This window comes from Sus scrofa, chromosome 8, assembly GCF_000003025.6.
Source record: "Sus scrofa isolate TJ Tabasco breed Duroc chromosome 8, Sscrofa11.1, whole genome shotgun sequence".
NCBI lineage: Eukaryota > Metazoa > Chordata > Mammalia > Artiodactyla > Suidae > Sus > Sus scrofa.
In genome coordinates this window covers 133943342-133959249 of record NC_010450.4, presented here as the reverse complement: position 1 = coordinate 133959249, position 15908 = coordinate 133943342, and positions in this window count along the sequence as shown.

The window sequence follows — 15908 nt, the reverse complement described above, 5'->3', positions numbered from 1 at the left end:
TTTCGACTTCGCTGTGTCATTTTCTCTTTGCAGAAGAAACGTTCACTCATTCAACTAGTGTTTACAAGATGATGACAAATACAGAAATATTGTATACTGTGTATATTCCATCACCAACCTACAACAACGTCTTCAGGGCTGAGAATAAGTTCTGATGATTACTGAGCCTGTCTGTCTGTCAAGAAGTGATGTCCTCTTGGGAGTTCCCTTGTGGCCCAGTGGGTTAAGGATCTGATGTCACTGCAGTGGCTTGGGTTGCTGCTGTGGTGCAGGTTCAGTCCCTGGCCCAGGACCTTCCATGTGCCAGAGGCACAACCAAAAAAAAAAAAGAGGTGATGTCCTCTTAATAGAATACTGAATTCCTGCAGTACCCTTCAGTGTACTTACTTTTGTGAATCTCTGATCCAGTCGTCACTAGAGCTTTAAGCTACACGGATATGCAGTGGTGTCTGTGTCGATTGGCTGTCATGGTCCCAGTGCCTGGCTCAGTCAGTGCCAGCACTCCCCAGGTCCTCAAACATCTGAACAAAGGAATGAATGGTTTGGAGGCCGAAGGCTCAGCTGTGCACATTCTCATTCATGTGTTCTAGACAGCCCTCCACAGTCATCCCAGAGTCCATGCTGTGTGGCTCTAAGATTTTGGTATGATTAGTTCCTAGGGTTGTTTTAAGTGAAAACTCACATGAGTGTCCCTTGAGCTGTGCCCAGCAGAGACGACCTGATTAGGAGAATCCTTCGTTTCCTTCCTTGTCCCTGTCTGCTCCTCCTCCTCTCCTCTCGCCCATCCCCTGTGGGAAGTAACGGTTTGGTAGGACTGAACAGAAGGGGAACCTCGTCTCTGGTCACACTGGATTTAGGCAGCATTGATGGAAGTGTTCCTTGAATGGACACCACCACTCCCATCACCATGGAGGAGCCATCTGACCTGCAGGGGACACAGCCAGAGCTTGCCACGGGCTCCTGAGACTTAGCGTTTAAAACTCACTCCTTGAGGGGTAGGTTCCCATTGGACACATGCATGTAGAGGCTGCAAATAAAAAACAGATCTAGATAATTCAACCCAAATCAAAAGCCTGTCCTACCTTAATCCCACTGTCTTCTTTTTCCTGTGGAGAAGGGGAGAACATTCTTGAGTCATCAGATTACAAGGAGAGACATTTAGTAAGGGCTGATGAATGGACTGTTACCTGATGATGAAAAGTTTCCAAAAGGAGCTGAGACACAGGATCAAGACGGCCGAGGAGTCAGAGTGGTGAGAGCATCGTCTCCCACACACATCAAAAAACAGAACAAAAAACCCACCTACATGTAGAATGATTCACATAGAACATCTCCTGAACGCTGGCGAGGACCATAACCCTCCAAAAAGGGCAAAAAACCTTCCGTATAACTGGGTAGAAGAACAAGAAAGGCATTGGGACAGGACCAGCACTCCTGAGGGGGAAGCTGCGAAAGAGAAGATGAACCCCTGCCCTGGGAAGCTGCCTGATGGGTAGATCAGCTGAGGCAGAGGGACCTCAACGCCTCGGAGAAAAGCACAGAAGCTGGACTGAGGAGGACAAAGCAGAGATCCGTTCAGACCAGCAGCACCACCTCCCAGGACAGCACCGCCCGAGACGTGCAGAAGGGGGCTGGGTGCTGAGACTCGGGCTCAGGAGGTCGGGTCCAGGCAGAGGACTAGGGCTGGCTGTGTGGAGACCGCCTGAGGGGCTCGGGAGCGGTGCTCCACAGCCAGCGGCAGCCAGGAGGAGGTCTGGGCCCCGCAGGAAAGGCAAGTGGCCACTGTCAGGAAGGGCAGGAGGAGGGGCAGACCACCACGGGAATATCTTTCTCTCTGCACGTATGGTCTCTCAGAAGGCAGGGCCAGGAGTTCCCGTCGTGGCTCGGTGGTTAAGGAATCCGATTAGGAACCGTAAGGTTGCAGGTTCGATCCCTGGCCTTGCTCAGTGGGTTAAGGATCCGGCGTTGCCATGAGCTGTAGTGTAGGTTGCAGACGTGGCTCGGATCTGGTGTTGCTGTGGCTGTGGTGTAGGCCTGTGGCTACAGCTCCAATTAGATCCCTAGCCTGGGAAACTCCATGTGCTGCAGAAGCAGCCTTAGAAATGGCAAAAAGACAAAAAAAAAAAAAAAAAAAGAAGAAGGCAGGGCCACAGACCATGAGCCACCTCTTGCACCAGCTGTGGATGGCAGCACCCCCAGCATGGGCTAAGCACAATGGGATGCCTCTTGTATAGTCCACAGCCTGTGAAGGCAAACCCCCAGTTAGCGCTGACTCTAGAGGTGGGCAGAACCCCCCACCCCAAGGGGTCTGTGTTCAGGCAACACCTACGGTCTCCGTCCCTCAGAGGGCACCACAGAGGAGGGCACTGCAACCAAGCACCACCTGTTGTTGCGCTCACTCCCCTAGGAATGCACACATCCTGTCACTGCCACTGCCAAGTGCTCTGGGCACTGCCACTTCCCAGGGCCCTGCAACTAGGAGCAGCCTGCACCACCTTCCCACAGGTTCTTGCCACTGTTAAGGGCCAAGCACCCTGGCACTGGCTACTTTCACTGCCCTTCGCCTGCATCTCCCTGGAAGCACACGGAGGACACTATCCAAGGGGATAACAGCCCACACACGTTGAGGCATGCGACAGCAAGCAGCCAGAAAGGCAGCCCTCACCCCCAAATAAATAGTAAGCCTCACAAAACACCCAGGGGTGCCCTCGCATTTAAACAGCCCCCTCCCAAGACTGCAGTCGTTGTTTTCCCTAAACTCATAGCATAAGAGAAATACAGGCAAAATGAAAATGCTCAGGAACCTTTCCTAGTTAAAGGGACAGAAGTATTCGCCTGAAGGAGCAAACAATGAAACAGACCTCCGCCGTCTAACGGACACCGAGTTCAAAAAGGAGACAGTGAAAATACTGAGCCAATGTGAAGGAGCTAAGAGTGGATATGAACTACTACTACTTTAGAAAGGAACTAGAAAATATGAGGAGCCAAGAAAAATTAGAAAATTCATTTGCAGAGATGCAAGCTGAGTTAAAGGCACTGAAGAGCAGAAGGAATCAGGCAGAGGAAGAAATTAGTGACCTGGAAGGTAGAATAAGGGAAATCACCCAATCAGGACAGCAGGCAGAAAACAAAATGAAAAACTATGAAAACAATATAACAATATAAAGCAGGCTAATCTACGCATGATACGGATCCCAGAAAGAGAAGAAAAAGAAAAAGGGACTGAAAATTGAAGAAATGATATGACTGAAAACTTTACAAATCTAAAGGAAACAGATATCAAGATATAGGAAGCACAGAGGGCCCCAAACAAGTTGCACACAAGCAGGTGCATACCAAGACATATAATAAAGATGGCAAAAGTTAAAGAGGATTGTAAAGGCAGCAAGAGAAAAAGTGTGAATTATAAAGAAACCCCCATAAGGCTATCAGCTGATTTCTCTACAGCAACACTACAGGCCAGAAGAGGGTGGCAAGATATATTCAGAGTTCTAAAAGGGAAAAGTTTGTAGCCTAGAATACTCTACCCAGCAAGAGTATCATTTAAAATATAAGAAATAAAGAATTTCTCCAACAAACAAAAATTAAAAGAGTACAGTAATACTAAACCCATTCCAAAATAAATACTAAAAGTGATCCAGTAAATAAAAAAGAAGAAGGAATAGGATGGAGGATTTCACAATTGGAAAATAATCACTTAAATAAGCCAGTATACACATCTAAAAGGAAAGAACAACAGCAAAAAAAACCCCCCAAAACCCCAACCCTATTGTAAAAGTGACAGTAAACACAACAGCAAAAGGCTAAACATAAAGATGGTTCAGTGGGTTAAGAACCCAGCTGGTACCCATGAGGATGCAAGTTTGATCCCTGACCTCGTTCAGTGGGTTAAGGATCCAGCCTTGCTGTGAGCTGTGGTGTAGGTCACAGATGTGGCTCAGATCTTGTGTTGCTATGGCTATGGTGTAGGCTGCCAGCTCCAATTTGACCCCTAGCTTGGGACCTTCCATATGCTTCATATGTGCTCCCCTCCCAAAAAAAAGACATCAAAATCATAAAATTTGGGGAAGGAAAGTAAGAAAATCTCAACTTTTTTTTTTTTTTTTTAGAATGTGTTTGAATCTGTATGTCTATCAGGCTAAAGCAAGCAGATATAAGAAGGGGTTAATATACTTGAAAAACTGGGCAACCACCAATCAAAACCAAACAATACATTCGCAAAAACTAAAAAGAGAACATAAAATAAAATGAAATCATCCAACCAAAAAAAGAAAAAAAGGAGAAACAGAATCAACCGGAAAATAAGGTTTAAAATTGTAATAAGTACCTATTTATCAATCTTACCTTAAATATCAATGATCTGAAAGCTCCAATCAAAAGACATAGAGGGCATACCAGACCAAAAAACAAAAACAAAAACAAAAAAAACCCAAGAGCTGACAATATGCTGCCTAAAAGAGACTCACCTTAGAGCAAAGGACACATATAAACTGAAAGTGAGGGATGGAAAAATACACTTCACGCCAATGGACAAGATGGGAACGCAGGCGTTGCAATACTCGTATCAGACAAAATGGACCTTAAAATGAAAGCCAAAGAGAAAGAAAAAGAGGGACACTATTTAATGATAAAAGGATTAATTTTACAAAGAGAATATTACAATTGTTAATACATATGCCCCTAATATAGGAGCAACCAAATACATGCAGAAAAACAGACATAAAAGGAGTTGATGGGAACACAATAATAGTGGGAGACTTTAACACCTCACTCATATCACTGGAAAAGTCCTCTAGACAGAAAATCAGTAAGGCAACAGAGATACTGAATAACAGGAAATTAGATAATAGGAAAATTAGATTTAATTCACATTTTCAGGACATTCAATCTAAAAAAATTGAAAATATACATTCTTTTCAAGTGTACCTGGAACATTCTCAAGAAGTGACCACATACTGGGGCACAAAAATAACCTCAACAAATTGAAGAGTATAGATACTACTTCCAGTATCTTCTCGGACCACAACGGCATGAAACTAGAAATCAACAACCACAAGAAAAGAAATGAGAAAAAAATTTGCCTACATGGAAACTAAACAACGTGCTACTGAAAAAACAATGGGTCAGAAAGGAAATCAAAAGGGAAATTTAAAAATCCCTCGAGACAAATGATAATGAAAACACGACCATTCAAAATCTAGGAGATGCCCCCAAAGTGCTTCTTAGAGGGAAGTTCATAGCAACAGAGGCCTTCCTCAGAAAAGAAGAAAAATCTCAGGTGAACAACCTAACCTGCCACCTAAAGGAATCAGAAGAACAAAAAACAAAATCTAAAGTCAGCAGAAGGAAAGAAATCATAAAAACCAGAGCGGAAATCAATAAAATAGAGATTCAAAAAACAATAGAAAAAAATAAGTAAAACCAATAGCTGGTTATTTGAAAAGGTAAACAAAACTGACCAACATCTGGCCAGACTCACCAAGGACAGGAGAGAAAACACCCAAATAAAATAGGAGATGAAAAAGGAAAAATCTCAACAGATACTGCAGAAATACAAAAAACCCTAAGAGAATACTATGAACAATTACATGCCAACAAATCTGATCACCTAGAAGAAATGGACAACTTTCTAGAGGTTTACAGCCTGCCAAAAACAGAATCAAGAAGAACTAGATCAACTGACCAGCCCAATCACTAGAAATGAAATTGAATATGTAATAAAAACCCTCCCTACAAAGGCCCAGGACCAGGTGGCTTCACAGGCGAATTCTACCAAACAGACAAAGAAGAACTTAAACCCATCCTTCTTAAACATTTCCAAAAGTTGAAGAAGGAATAATCCCTAAGACGTTCTATGAAGCCACCATCACCCTAATACCAAAACCAGGCAGAGATACTACCCCCCCAAAAAAATTATAGGTCAGTATCTTTGAGGAATATAGACACAATAATTCTCAAAAAAATTTTAGCCAACCAAATCCAACAGCATATACGACAGGTTCCCAGGAGGATGGAGACAGATGGCCTCCCCCACCAAACGCAGAGACCTGCTGGGGACAATCCTCTCCAGGACTGTGGATGCTCCGACTGGGCAGCAAGAAGCAATGGCCTGCGGAAAACAACTGCCTGCGTAGATTAACCATAAAGATCAACTGCCCTCTGTCGTGGGATTCAACCCCTACCCCTCCCTCGACCTCCCCTCCTCCTCCTTCATTGTTCAAGTTCCATGAACCCTATCCGGCCCCAGATTCCCACCACAGACCCTTTATAACCTAGCGCCTTCTCACGGTCAAGGCTGGCACCATCAAGGCTGGCACCATCGTGAGCTCAGCCCATGCCCCTCTGATGCCTTAGTAAGTCTCTCTTGCTTTGCCAACTTGGCCTTGCACTTTGCTCTCTCACAAACCCAACATTTGATGCCGAAACCCAAGAAGGAATCGGTAGCCGGTCAGTGGTGCCCCAAACTCCTGGGTCTGCAACCAGAGAGCAGCAGGCAGGGGCAGCTCATCCTGGGCTAACCTCTGATGCCACCCAGGTTAGGGTCCCTGATCTCGGCACCTCCCCGCCAATCCACCTGAGCCCAGCCAGGGAGGAAAGCCAAACTGGGAGATTCGCCTTCCCATTACCCACTTCGCATCCAACACTGACCTCCCAGTTCTCGGGTGGATAATTGCCCCTTTCCGGCTCGTCTGTCAGCAGGGCCACTGGGCCCCGGCTCCTCTGACACATGGGAGCCCGGCCCTCTCAGTCAAGCCCTAGCACTGGGTCAGAAGACCCCACGGCCCTTCAGCCCCGGTTCCTCTGATCTGGGGGATGCCCGCATCAGAGTGCATCCTCCCTCTGTCTGTCTGTCTGTCTGTCTCTCTCTCAGGTCCACTACTCAGACCTTGGGGACGCCCGGCCTGAGTGAAGGCGGTCCCTTCCTTACCTACCCTCTGTCCCCTCTTAGTCCTCTCTTTCCTCCTCATCGTGGGAACACGTCCCCCACTCCTGCAGGAACGCGCCTCTCGGCTGCCTTTTACAAACTTGAGATGCTCTCGGACTAAGAGGAAATGTTAGGTCCACGCATTGTAAATTTGTAATGCGGCTTGGACGCAATTCAGATTGGATAGTGGCTCCCGATGGCCCCAGACAGCACGTTTGAGGTAACATCTTGCATGACCTCCTTCGCCTTTGTCGCCGTCACGGCAAGCGGTCCGCGGTTCCCTGGGTTCGGGCCTTCTTTACCCTCCGCTCCCGACCCGCCCTCTGTTCTTCTTGCTCCGCTTCCCTTGCTTCTTCATTCGGAAGAGTCGCAGCTCCCGGCTCTGGTTCCGAGGTCTCGTCCTTTGACCTGCAGAGGGTCCCCTCCCGTCCCGGAGAACCGGCTCGCCCACCAGCTCACAATCCCCCTCCCCCGCCTCGGCTTCTTCAGGGTCTCCCGATCCTCATCCAGATCCTAATCCAGATTCTGACCCCTCCTTTCTCCCCTCCTCATACACGGTCGGGGACCCCACCTCCTGCCTCCAAAGACCCCTCCCACACGGCCCCTTCGCTCCCGTTCGGGGCTGTTGCGGGAGCGGGAGGGATTGTGCGGGTCCGGTCCCGGTCCCCGAGTCTGACCCCTCTCAGCCTGGAAAGAGATCAGGCTCCTTCTCATCTGACCCTCCACCTACACGGGGCATTTGAAGAGCTCCCTCGGTCCTGTGACCTGACCTGACACGAAGTCTAGGTCGTCTTACCCTCCGCCCTCTGCCCCGAGGACAAGGAAGGGGTCAGGTTAGGGGCTCAGGCCCACGCCCACCCCCTCCACCCGCAAGATGACCACCAGCCGGTCAGGGCAGCAGCCACCCACCCCCAGACAGGCTCCAGACGGGGACTATCAGGTCGGGTCCCCTGGCCGCAGACTCTGGAGCCACACGGGACCTTGCTTCACAGCAGGACTCGGGAACGCGGCGTACAGAGCTGTCACCTACAAAAAACTAAAAGAAATTAGCCAAGGTACGCATCGATGTGACGGGGGGGGGGGGGGGGGGGGGTCCCTCACCTGCCAGTGAATACCTGCTGACCCATAAACATGCTTTTTCTTCTAACGTTACTCAAGCTCAATCAGACTCCAGCCAAGGGACATAACTTTGCCAAGTTCTAGTAATTTAAATGTGAAGGCTCCTTGTGTTGGAGCAATTAAACTACCCAGGAATCACCTCCAGCACCTTCTCGCGGTCAGGGCTGGTGCCATCCTGAGCTCAGCCCATGCCCTCCATTGCCTTAGTAGGTCTCTCTTGCTTCGCCAACTTAGCCTTGCACGTTCCTCTGATCCTCCTTCAACCCTCGGCACCAGGCTGGGGAGTGAACCCTCACCTCCACAGTGACCCAAGCTGCTGCAGTTGGATTCTTTTTTTTTTTTTTTTTTTTTTTTTTTTGCATTTTAGGGCCATACCTGCAGCATATGGAGGTTCCTGGGCTAGGGTCCTAATCGGAGCTATGGCTGCTGGCCTACACCACAGCCACAGCAATGCGGGATACGAGCCACGTCTTTGACCTGCATACACCACAGCTTATGGCAACACTAGATCCTTAACCCCACTGAGCAAGGGAGGGCAGGGATCGAACCCAAAACCTCATGGTTCCTAGCCGGATTTGTTTCTGCTGTGCCACAATGGGAACTCCATCAGATTCTTAACCTCCTGTGCAGTAGTAGGAACTCCAAGAAAGTGTTTTTGTTTTTGTTTTTGCTTTTTAATTTTTTTCTTTTTAAGGCCACAGCTGCAGCATATGGGAGTTCCCAGGCTAGATTAGAATTAGAGCTGCAGCTGCAGGCCTACACCACAGACACGGCAGCACTGGATCCAAGCCACATCTGCGACCTACGCCTACGCTTGCAGCAACACTGGATCCTTTACTCACTGAGTGGGGCTGGGGGTTGGGCCCTCATCCTCACAGAGACAATGTCAGGTCCTTAACCTGCTGAGCCACAGTGGGAACGCGAAGAAAGTGGTGTTTTGAGATAGAATCTGCTCTGGGTAAAGATGCTTTGTTGAAATGACAACAGAGGATTTAGCATACTACATAAACTTAGTTGGTAAAGCAACGGCACAGTGTGAGAAGACTGAGTCCAATTTTGAAAGAAATTCTGGGGGCAAGATGCTATCCAACGGCATTGCCACGGGGAACGCGCCCGTGAAAGGAAAGTCAATCAATGTGGCAAAATACCTTGGTTTGTTGTTGTTGTTGTTGCTTCTTTTAGGGCTGCGCGCGTGACATACGGAGGTTCCCAGGCTAGGGGTCGAATCAGAGCTACAGATGCCGGCCTACACCACAGTTCATGGCAATGCCTGATCCTAAACCCACTGAGCGAGGCCAGGGATCGAACCCGCATCCCCATAGACGCTAGTCGCATTTGTTAACTGCTGATCCACGGCAGGAACTCCCCTTGTCGTTTTAAGAAATAGCTGCAAGCACCCCAGCCTTTAGCAACTAACACCCTGATCTGTTAGTCAGCAGCCAGTAGCACTGAGGCCAAAAGATTACAACTCACTGAAGGCTTGGGTAATGTTTGTTCATCTAGCATTTGTAATTCTGATAAAGTATTTTTTAGACACAATGCTGTTGCATGCTTAATAGACTATAGTATAATACAAATACAATGTTTTATTTTTGCTTTTTAGGGCCACATGTGTGGCACATGTGAGTCCCCAGGCTAGGGGTCAAATTGGAGCTGTAGCCACTGGTCTACACCACAGTCACAGCAATGCAGGATCCGAGCAGCATCTGTGACCCACACCACAGCTCACAACAAAGGTGGCTCCTTAACCCACTGAGCGAGGCCAGAGATTGAACCCACATCCTCATGGGTATTAGTTGGGTTTGTTACCTCTGAGCCCACAACAGGAGCTCCCAAACATACACCAGGAAACAAAAAATTCATGTGACTCACTTTGTGGCCATGTTTGCTTTATTGGGTGGAACGGAACACCAAGTATCTCCAAGTTATGTCTGTATTCATTTTACAGTTTTCCTCATAGAAATGTTACACATATTTTCTTTTTTTTCCTTTTTTTTTTTTTTTTTTTTTTTTGCTATTTCTTGGGCCACTCCTGCAGCATATGGAAGTTCCCAGGCTAGGGGTCGAATCGGAGCCGTAGCCACCGGCCTATGCCAGAGCCACAGCAACGTGAGATCCGAGCCGCGTCTGCAACCTACACCACAACTCAAGGCAACGCCGGATCCCTTAACCCACTGAGCAAGGGCAGGGACCGAACCCGCACCCTCACGGTTCCTAGTCGGATTCGTTAACCACTGCGCCACAACGGGAACTCCCACACATATTTTCTTAATTATACCCAAGTATTTTATTTTGGGGAGCGCTGATGTAAATGGCATTGTGTCTTTAATTTCAAATTCCACTTGTTCATTTGTGGTATGTAGGAAAGTGGCTGACTGTTTAATATTATCCCTCTATTCTGCAAACGTTCTGTAACTGCTTATTAGATCGAGGCGTTTTGGGTCAAATTTTTGGGAGGGGGTTTTCGACATATGATTCTGTCATCTAACAAAAACAGTTTTGTATTTTTTTGCCCAGCTGTATCCTTCTCCTTTGCCTTGTCTTATTGCATGAGGCAGAAGTTCCAGTATGACGTGGAGGAGTCGTAAGAGACATCCTTGGTTTGCAGGTGATTTTAGTGGTAAAGCTTTGAGTTTCTCACCACTTAAAAATTTTGGAAAGTTGTCTTTTCATTTTCATTTAGCTCAAAATATTTTTAAATTTCTCCTCGGAGTTCTTCTTTGGCAGATGTGTATACAAGTATGGTGTTATTTAGAAATCCCACGTATTGGGGGATTTCTGGTTTCTCTGTTGTCTGAGGGCAGACGTTATATGATTTCTTTTCTTTTAATTGAAGATAGATGTATTTTATGGCCCAGAATATGGTCTCTTTTGCTGAATTCCAGTGGGACCCCGGGAAGAATATGTATTCTGCTGTCTTAGGTGTCTATAGATGTACGTTTCATCCCGCTGATTGACGGCGCTGTTGAGTTCAACTGTGTCCTTGCTGGATTTCTGTCTGCGGCATCTGTCCATTTCTGACAGGTGTCGAGAGCTCCAAGTATGAGGGTGTGTTCATGCTTGAAGTTGTATCTCGTCATTCAACCGCCTGTGCTGGTGCAGGGCGTTGGCTGTCAGCTACTTCCTTCCTTGAACAAGTATCTTGGAAACTGGCCTGTCTCTAAATCAAAGAGACATTTCATGAAGGCGCGTAGGTGAAATAAAGAAGCGGGTAAGAGTTGGTTGGTGCTGTTCCCTGAGAATAAAAACCAATGACGCGTTGCTGGAGGGCATGTCACATGGTACAGCTGCTTGGAAAACATGTGGCAGCTCCTCGACCTCCAGAGAGTCACCGTCTGATGCAGCAGTTCCACTCTTGGGCACATACCCTGGAGACAGGGAAACGTCCATCCACGCGAGAGCCCGCACCTGAATGTCTACAGCAGCATCACTCGCAAGAGTGAAAGGCGGAAGCAAAGGATGCGTCCATCCAGGGGCGAATGGACAGATATGCGAGGTATAGGCATACGAAAGACCAAACTACTTGGCAACAAAAAGAAGAAAGTTCTAAGACATGCTACAATATGCCTTTTTTGGGGGGGGGGGCTCCACCCATGACATATGGAGGTTCCCAGGCTAGGGGTCCAATCAGAGCTACAGCTGCCCGCCTACACCACAGCCACAGCCACACCAGATCCGAGCCACGTCTGCAACCTACACCACAGCTCACGGCAATGTCAGATCCTTAACCCACGGAATGAGGCAGGGATTGAACCCACCACCTCATGGTTCCTAGTTGGATTCCTTTCCACTATGCCACGACGGGAACTCCACATGCTACAATATGAATGAATTTCCAAGAGATTGTGTTCACTGAAATAAGGTATTTCCTTAAGACCACATATTGTACAGTTTCATGATACCAAATGTTCAGAATGGCAAATTAATAGATGGAGAGTAGTTAGTGGCTGGCAGGGGGTGGGGACAAGAACGGGCAGTGATTGCAAACGGGGTGAGGTTTCTTTTGGGGATGATGCTATGCTCCAGAATTACACCATGGTGATAGTTGCACAGTTTGACATGTACTAAAACCTACTGATGGGAGTCCCCATCGTGGCGAAGTGGTTACCGAATCTGACTAGGAACCATGGGGTTGTGGGTTCGATCCCTGCCCTTGCTCAGTGAGTTAAGGATCCGGCGTTGCCATGAGCTGTGGTGTGGGTTGAAGACTCGGCTCGGATCCCGCGTTGCTGTGGCTGTGGCCTAGGCCTTCGGCTACAGCTCCAATTAGACCCCTAGCCTGCAAACCTCCATATGCTGTGGGAAGCGGCCCTAGAAAAGGCAAAAAACAAAAAACAAAACAAAACAAAACCTACTGATGAATTTTGTAATATGTGAATTCTATCTGATAAAGTTGTTTATAAATTGGACTAGAGAATCTGTAATGCTAGGGTCTACAGGAGAAAGTTTTCTGGGGCTGGGGAGGGGCAGGGAAGGGCTGCTGGCTGACCCCACAATTTGTTCAGCTCCTCCTCCTTGCTGCCTGATGGGCAGTGTTGGGGGAGAGGGCTCAGGAGAGGCCTCCCTTGGAAGCAGGTGAGGGAGGGAGCAGAGCAGAGTGGACACAGGGAAGAGGTGGGGAGCCCTGGAGGGGGTGAAGCAGGGCCCAACAGGACCTAGCATCTTAGCAGGCTCGCTGTTGTTGCTGAGTTGAGAATGGATCACAGCAGGCAAAGGCAGACCTACAAAAATCCCACAGCCAGTCCCCAAAGGATGCTGAGAATTCACTCACACTATTTGTCAGCATAAATACAGAGTCTGGGCTGCAGTATCCACATTTAAAAGGAGGAAGATGCAAACAAATGCTGTGATACGTCTACCAAACAAAGGCAGGCAGGCAAGAAGACAGGAAGTATTCACAAAAGATCAAGAACCCTGTCTGGGCAGAAAACCACCCTAAAAGAAGAGAATTTTCTGGGAAGGCTTTGTATTATGTAATTTAGTGAATATATAAATTCAATAAAGGATCAAGGAAGAGAAGATTGAATAATAGAATGAGAAGAAAATGAAGCCTGGGAGTTCCCATCATGGCTCAGTGGTTAATGAACCTGACTACTAACCACGAGGTTGTGGGTTCGATCCCTGGCCTCGCTCAGTGGGTTAAGGATCCGGTGCTGCCATGAGCTGTGGTGTAGGTTGCAGATGCGGCTCAGATCTGGCGTGGCTGTGGCTGTGACTCTGGTGTAGGCTGGCAGCTACAGCTCCAATTTGACCCCTAGCCTGGGAATTGCCACATGCTTGCAGGTACGGCCCTAAAAAGAAAAAAGGCAAAAGAGAAAAAAAAAAAAAAAAAAGGAAAATGCAGATTGCAGAGATAGGAAAACCAATTGTGACGAGTGTCATTCTTACTGAATTAGAAACAGTAAAAATTGGAAAAGACTTACTGAAAATTCAATTACAGATACTATACCCACATGAAAGAAAGCCTCTTATTAAAAGGCTGGAAAGTGGTTTTTGTGGGGTTTTTTTATTTTTGTCTTTTGTACTTTTTTAGGGCCGCACCCATGGTGTATGGTGGTTCCCAGGCTAGGGATGGAATTGGAGCCGTAGCCACCAGCCTACGCCAGAGCCACAGCAGCACCAGATCCGAGCCGTGTCTGGGACCTACACCACGGCTCACGGCAATGCCGGATCCTTCACCCACGGAGCGAGGCCAGGGATCGAACCCGCAACCTCATGGTTCCTCGTCGGATTCACTTCCGCTGCGTCACGACGGGAACTCCAAAGCTAAGAAAGTTCTTGAAGAAGGTAGCTGTGTCATTTTTCATTATCCTCAAGGCCCCGTGGCATATGTAGCCACATGGACATAGAAAATGCCTTAGGAGAAAGAAAAATAAACCTACGTGGGTGGGTCCCCCTTTGAAGGGCAAGCATATCCCTGCCAACCCGCCCGGGCAGAGCTTGATTTTCTTCCTCTTGGCCGCGTGGGTCGGGGCCAGTGGTGATGACCTCCTCCGTTTACCTCGCAGGCTCCTTAGGTTGGCCTTCGCTCTGTGTTTTATCTCCCTCTAATCAGGGTGTGAAGGGGTGGCTTGCTTTTATGCGTAGAAAGGGTGCTTTGAGGGTACAGCTTTTGCTTGAAACGTGTGGCACTGCTTGAAGGCCAGATCCAGAAGGATTGTCTTCTTGGAGTTTCTGCTCTGGCACAGTGAGTTAGGGACCCAGCATCGCCCCAGCTGGGGCGTAGATTGAAGCTGCAGCTCGGATTTCAATCCCTAGCCCAGCAACTTCCCTATGCCAAAAAAAGGATTTTTTTTTTCTTTAAACAGCTGCCCTGTGCTCTGGAATGCGGGTTGCTTGCAACTTTGTCTTTGTTGAGCAGGAAGTGTGACAGCTGGCGACCAACGCTGACGTTCCAACCATGTGTGGCCTCGATGAAGCAGAGCAGGGTGGTAGGGACATCATGTCCCAAGTGCATTTTCATTGTAGTCAATGCCCCCCACGTCCCCCCGAAAAAACGTAAAACAAAGGGACAATGGGGCCTGAGAGCTACTTGTAAAGATCATTGGCCTGGGAGTTGGGAGGGTGAGGGGCAGAGCAGGGAATGAAACTTAAAAAGCAGCAGGGCTTGGGGAATGTCAGACTTCGCCGAGTTCCTTCTTCTTGGGCTAAATGGGGGCGGCCATGGCATGATTTCCAAGGGCTCTTGCTGCACTAACGTCCTGCCGGGTGGGTACCTGACTGAAGACGAACGCCCCTTCACGGCTGTAAATATTCAGGCTTTAGCACATGTTGGAATGCACCGTCCTTCTGTGTGCCTACTTCCAAATTAACGCTACCGTCTATTGAGAATCTACTGCTCAAGCGTGATATGCCAGAGACGTATCATCTGATCTAAACCTTGTCACAGTTCTCTGGGGGCAACAAGCATCACAACACAAAATTGACTTCTGAGGAAGTTCGGATGTGGACAAGTGGCCCGATACCAAGGTGCCCTAGCAAGGGGCAGAAGAGAGCTTTAACCTTAGACTGACTCTGGGTCACCAAGCTCCTGACCAGGGCACCACATGAGGTCGAACAGGAGCTAGTAGGAAAGGCTCTCGGTTTCTTTATCGATATTTTGGAGTCTGGATTGGAAGGATGTGACTGAAAAAAAAGACCTTCCTAGAAATCCCCACATTTTCAGAAATGTGCCTTTGGTTTGTGCTCTGAGGCATGGAGATGGTGTGCCACCAGATGGCTGCGGCCCCAACAGCGAGCCGGTGGGGCAGGGCCTGGTCTTGCACCTTGGCAGGTTTCCACGGCGGTCCGTTGAACGTCCTGGGCCTACAATTAGGGACACTGTTCCCAAGTGAGATTCGGACCTGCTGCTCTACAATTTAGGGAGCATCTCAGGTCCTCTTCTCCTTGGAGCAGCGCTTCTCAAAGCCTCATCCCCAGACCCCCAGGAGACCTGAGGACCCTTTCATGGGGCCTGTAGATGAAGACATTTTCACGGAGATGCTGCAACGTTCCTTGCTGTTTTTCACTGCAGTGATACTTGTATCTAAGAACTAAGGCGCAAAAGCAGTGGTGAGTAAAACCGCTGGAATCGAGGCAGGAAAGCAGGTGGTGGCGCCAGCCTGTTACCAGTCGTGGGGTTCCTCACCAGGCACCCACAAGGAAAAGAAAGTACCTGCAAGTCCTTTAGTTGATCGCGGGGGTTCACGGTTCCTGGCCTTTTCAAAATTGTGGAACCCTTTTAATTAAAGATTCCCAGGTAGTGTAAGTTAATTGTTTAGACATAAACATTAATTGATAAGAAAAGCACATAATGACAGCAAGCCCTAGCAATTTAATACTACTTTAATTTGCATCAAGAAAGCAAAATAAATTTAAAAAAATT